Source organism: Amphiprion ocellaris, chromosome 9, assembly GCF_022539595.1.
Source record: "Amphiprion ocellaris isolate individual 3 ecotype Okinawa chromosome 9, ASM2253959v1, whole genome shotgun sequence".
NCBI classification, from domain to species: Eukaryota; Metazoa; Chordata; class Actinopteri; family Pomacentridae; genus Amphiprion; species Amphiprion ocellaris.
In genome coordinates, this window is record NC_072774.1 from 32,385,659 (window position 1) to 32,391,245 (window position 5,587).

The window sequence follows — 5,587 nt, forward strand, 5'->3', positions numbered from 1 at the left end:
CGTGTGCAGTGCAGTTGATACGGCGTCTTCTGTTGATCTGTTTGCCCTATAAGCAAACTGGTGGATTTCCAGACCAGCAGGAATGATGTCCTTGATGTAATGCAGGACCAGCCTCTCAAAGCACTTCATTATTATTGGTGTCAAGGCAACTGGGCGGTAGTCATTCCGGCATTTCACTGCCTGTTTCTTGGGCACGGGCTCTATGGTGGTGGATTTAAGGCATGTGGGGACTACAGCCTGCTGTAAGGACCGGTTGAAAATGTCCGTAAACACGCCTGCTAGCTGGTCTGCACATGCCTTCAGGACCCGGTCCGGCACCCCGTCTGGACCTTGGTAGGTTTGTGGTAATGTTTGACTGTCATAATTTCATTACATTTTCGAGTGTAGGGGGTGCTGTGCGGGCCAGTGGCGCAATGGATAACGCGTCTGACTACGGATCAGAAGATTCTAGGTTCGACTCCTGGCTGGCTCGTCTGTTTTTTGGTGGGTTTTTTTTCTCTTCTTACGTCTTTGGATCTCCTTCTTGGTGACAGAAACAAACACGTTCAGGGGCAGAAAGCGGCGGAAAGTTTCGGTAAGTCCTCCCGGTGAGCTGCTCGGTGACTCAGTGCTGAAGCGGATCAGCGGCAGTCAGTGAAGGAGTCACTGCGTAGAACGAGCACGGAGCAGAGACGTGCACGACGCCCGGTTCTTAACAAGCTGGAGGAAGCATTAACGGAGTACACTTCAGAGAAAGTACCGATAGTACGACATTTCAGGTGTATATTTTCATGCGGATAATATGTACAGTTTTTTTTTTTTTTTACATTGAACAAATTAACATTAACACCCTTTTCAGCCATTTTTAATCCATAATACACATACTTTTAATTTTAAATAGTGGCAAATATCTGCAAAATAACGATATTTTTGCTGATATAAAGTTTTAAAAAAAGGAAAGAAAAAAGGGAAAGTGTAATCTTATGGTCCAATGTTGTAAAAAAAATAAAAAATTAACAGTGGTAATTATATTAAATATTAAGGTGCTTTCTGGAGACACTTAATTCAACATTAAACAGAGGAAACAGCCTGGCTTTGTCCTAAAGAGCACAAGAATAAGTTTAGTTGCTGATCTATGTCTTGGCCAAGTGCTGTGAAGTATGCCAACACTGTAAAATAAATTAGTAAATCTACAGTTTAAATTGTATATACACACTACCAGTCAAAAATTTGGACACACCTCATTCAGTGCTTTTTATTTATTGGTATTATTTTCGACATTGTAGATTAATACTGAAGATGAACACTTTTTTGTTTATAACATAAATGTTTTCTTATATAGTTATGATGTCTTCAGTATTAAGAAAATGATTAAATAAAAAACATTGAATTGCTTTGAAACCTTAACTGACCATAACCCTCACCTTAAAATCAGTCTAAGCTACATTATTGTAGAATAAATATTGGAACTGTGTTGGTATCACAATACTTACTGAACCATCATCTAAAGGTAGTCTTTATTTAAATATGTTAAAACATTCACTACTTTAACATATTTTGCTTCACATATAATAAAATAAGTTTCCTTTTAAGCAATTCTAAAGTGTTCTTCTGAAATGCAGTTATAAATATTGTATGTATAAAATGTTCCACACGCATACTGCGCACTAAACGATGTCTTGTTGCATAGATAGATGATACTATCAACTTGTTGAAACTTACTTTTGCACATATTTCAATAAAAATAATGCAAAAGCATGAAACACTGATAAATAATTTTAAGTTACTAAAAAAAATACATTTAATATTGAGATTAATTTTGAAAAATGTAATAACATCAACATTAACTAAATGCTGTGGCTAAATTTCTCAAGTATTGCAGCTTCCCATTGGGTAGTTTGAGCAAAGTCAAAGATGAGCAGAAGTGTCAGTTGGGAATTACACCTAAGGCATGAAGGGATTAGTTTTCATTGAAGAATAAACTTCAAACTGTGTCATTTTGATAGACAAAGAGGAGATTTTAGTGTGTTAATCAACAGCCGGAGACGGACATCTTCACATACTGGACGCATTTAGCTCCAGTCTGTGATGTTGTTTATCATACAGTCATCTATTGTCAAACTCTGCACAGACACATTCAGCCCAGTAAAACGGAAACATACAACTGAAGGAAAAACAAGAAAAACACATCCATTTTTCAATGGGGTGGGTTGAGATGTGTTTTGTTGTGCTTTTTGATCCCAAGTTCTTACTCTGAACCTTACACAGAGAGAGGCCAGGAGGGACCAAATTGCAAAGCAGCAGCTGGAAAAGACAAGATATATAAAACAAATCAGAACATAAAAAGACACTGATAATGTACTGAACTGCTAAGAGTGTCTGGCTTAATGTAGCAAACCAGTGTGGAGGTCAGTGGCAGTTTTGTGTCTTTACAGGGGTTTTTATGTTTTATGTAATATTTCATCTTTTCTGCACAGTCAGCTATTGACATAGTATACACTGCTCAAAAAAATTAAAGGAACACTTTTTAATCTAAGTATTGCATCAAGTCAGTCAAACATGTGGGATACTGCTCTGGTCAAGTAATAGAGGTGGTTTTTAGTCAGTTTCAGCTGCTTTGGTGTTCATTAAATTAACGACAGATGCACTAGAGGGGTAACAATCCTCAAAACAGGAATGAGTTTACAGGTGAAGGCCACTGACATTTTTTCCCTCCTATTGTTTTCTGACTGTTTTTCACTAGTTTTGCATTTGGCTAAGGTCAGTGTCACTGCTGGTAGCATGAGGTGATACCTGGACCCTACAGAGGTTACACAGGCAGTCCAACTCCTCCAGGATGGCACATCAATGCTTGCCATTGCCAGAAGGTTTGCTGTGTCTCCCAGCACAGTCTCAAGAGTATGGAGAAGGTTCCAGGAGACAGGCAGTTAGTCTAGGAGAGCTGGACAGGACCATAGAAGGTCCTCAACCCATCAGCAGGACAGGTATCTGCTCCTTTGTGCAAGGAGAAACAGGATGAGCTCTGCAATAGCTCTAGAAAATGACGTCCAGCAGAACACTGGTGTGAGTGTGTCTGACCAAACAATCAGAAAGAGATGTAATGAGGGTGGTCTGAGGACCTGACGTCCTCTACTGGACCCTGTGCTCGCTGACTGGCACCGTGGAGCTCGGTTGGCATTTGCCATAGAACACAGGAATTGGCAGGTCCATCACTGGTGCTCTGTGCTTTCCACAGATGAGAGCAGGTTCATCATGAGCACATGTGACAGACATGAAAGGGTCTGGAGAAGTCGTGGAGAACGTTATGCTGCCTGTAACATTGTTCAGCAGGACTGGTTTGGTGATGAGTCAGTGAAGGTCTGGGGAGGCAGATCCATGGAGGAACATACAGACCTCTACAGGCTGGACAGCAGCACTCTGACTGCCATTAGGTATAAATCCTTGGATCCACTGTCAGACCCTACGCTGGTGCAGTGGTCCTGGATTCTTTCTGGTACACGACAATGCCTGGTCTTATGTGGTAAGAGAATTCATGCAGCTCCTGGAGGATGAAGGAACTGATACCATTAACTGGCCCCCACGCTCGCCTGACCTGAATCCAGTAGAACACCTTTGGAACATTATGTTTCGGTCCATCCAACACCACCAGGTTGCTCCTCAGACTGTCCAGGAGCTCAGTGATGCCCTGGTCCAGTTCTGGGAGGAGATACCTCAGGACACCATCCATCGTCTCATTAATGAGCTTGTCCCGACATCGTCAGGCTGCATACAAGCACATGGAGGCCATACAAACTACTGAGGACCATTTTGAGTTGATGGACCAGCCTGACACATCAGTTCTTCACTTTGAGTTTTGGGGTGTCTTGAATTTAACCCTCCTGTGGTTTGATAATTTTCATTTCCATCAAACAATGTGGCATCTTTTCATTCCTAACACATTATCCAGTCAATAGCAATGTAAATATCCAGTTAGTTTTTTCCTCGCATTGAAGTATAATGTCTTTTCAAAGTGTTCCTTTAATTTTTTTGAGCAGTGTATATCACTAGTGTTTCTATATATGCTCAGCTACCTATTGTCACATCTATTTGACCAAAGACAATGCTATTCCTCCTTCTACCATTCAGTCAGACACCTTTAGCCATTATTAGAAATATACACATTGTGTCCACAGCCCCCAGTTTCTGATGCATAGCAAGTAATCAATCACCAGTTCTTCATCATTCATTTGTGTGTCAGCTGATGTTCCTATCCTTAAGCCTCCTGTTGTCTTCATTTACGGGCACCAAAAAATATTGTTTCCTTTTCAGAAAAAAATCCAAAAATTCAGCCAAAAAAATCCCCAAATTTCTGAAAATTCCAATAATTCCTTAAAAGTTTTCCTAAAAAGTTTTATTTAAAAAAAAAAAAAAAATCCCCCAAATTTGGCAAGAAAATTCTTGTAAATATTTTCAAAAATGAGTAAAAATCTTTAAAAAAAATCCTAAAAATATCTAAAGTGATTACATATATATCAGTAAAACTTCTAATATTTTCTTTAAGAACATTCACAAAAATGGATTTTTTTTGTGTGAATGCTCTTAAGAAACATTTTTAACATTTCTTTTTTTCCACCAAAAAATGTTCAAAGATTTCCTAAAAATGTGGAAAATGTGGACATCAGAAGTTTCACTGTGAAAATTTTTTTCCCCCACATTTTCAAACTTTAAAACGGGTCAGTTTTGACCCGCAGGACGACACGAGGGTTAAAAGTAGAATCATATATGATTAATATTGCTCTGGTGTATCTCATCTATACAGTAAAGAATCTACCACCAGGCATAAGTTAGCTTAGCATTAGATAAAGACCAGAAAAAAGAGGGAGAACTAGCCTAGCTCTGTCCAAAGATAATGCAGTCTGCCTTGGAGCACCTCCAAAACTAGCTAATAAACAAGTTTAATCTTGTTTTCCTGGAATCAGTCTCACCACATCCAAACTTAACCTAGTAAACAGTTTACAGGGGAGCAAACTCAATACATATTCCCATTCTTGGACCATACAATACAGAGCATCTTGTTACCTTTTCACACACTCTCTACAGGGATCTCTTCCCTGAACAAGAGAAGGGTCAGACTGGAGATAACTTGCCAAAGTACGGTGTTAGGAACAATGTCTGCTTCCATCGCTCCAACATCATCAGATGATGGTTCACGACCCACAACAGGATGCTGATGGAGTTCCTCTCACCCTGCTCCCCATTCCTTAACTCCATTGAGGAGTTTCTACATTCCTACTTACAGTTTTTCTCAGTCACTTTGGTACATTTCTCAGATCAGAACTGAAATTCTCAAAACTACTTGTTCAATCTTCACATCATTGTGTCACTTGTGCACATCAAAAAGTAGTTTTTCATTTTTTTGAACAAGCTGCAAATGCTTTGGTTCATCCATGCAAATGATTCTGTACAATTCTCTGCTGTTTCCTACATTATCAATTGCTTATGTCATGTTGATCTAAATGTATTCTAATGGGTCTCTGTTGAATAGTCTCACCCTCCACAACATTTAGGTATTAGTTCATCACATCAGTCTTTACATGCAAAATGATTGAACAAATTGTCATAATGCATA

General features: G+C 39.3%; 1 non-coding gene across 1 annotated transcript; it reads left to right on the forward strand.

Annotated features, from left to right (window-relative positions):
- Positions 1 to 399: 399 nt before the first annotated feature.
- trnar-acg (transfer RNA arginine (anticodon ACG)) lies at positions 400 to 472 on the forward strand. Its single transcript has one exon. It is a non-coding gene; the product is annotated as a tRNA-Arg (tRNA).
- The last annotated feature ends 5,115 nt before the right edge of the window (positions 473 to 5,587 follow it).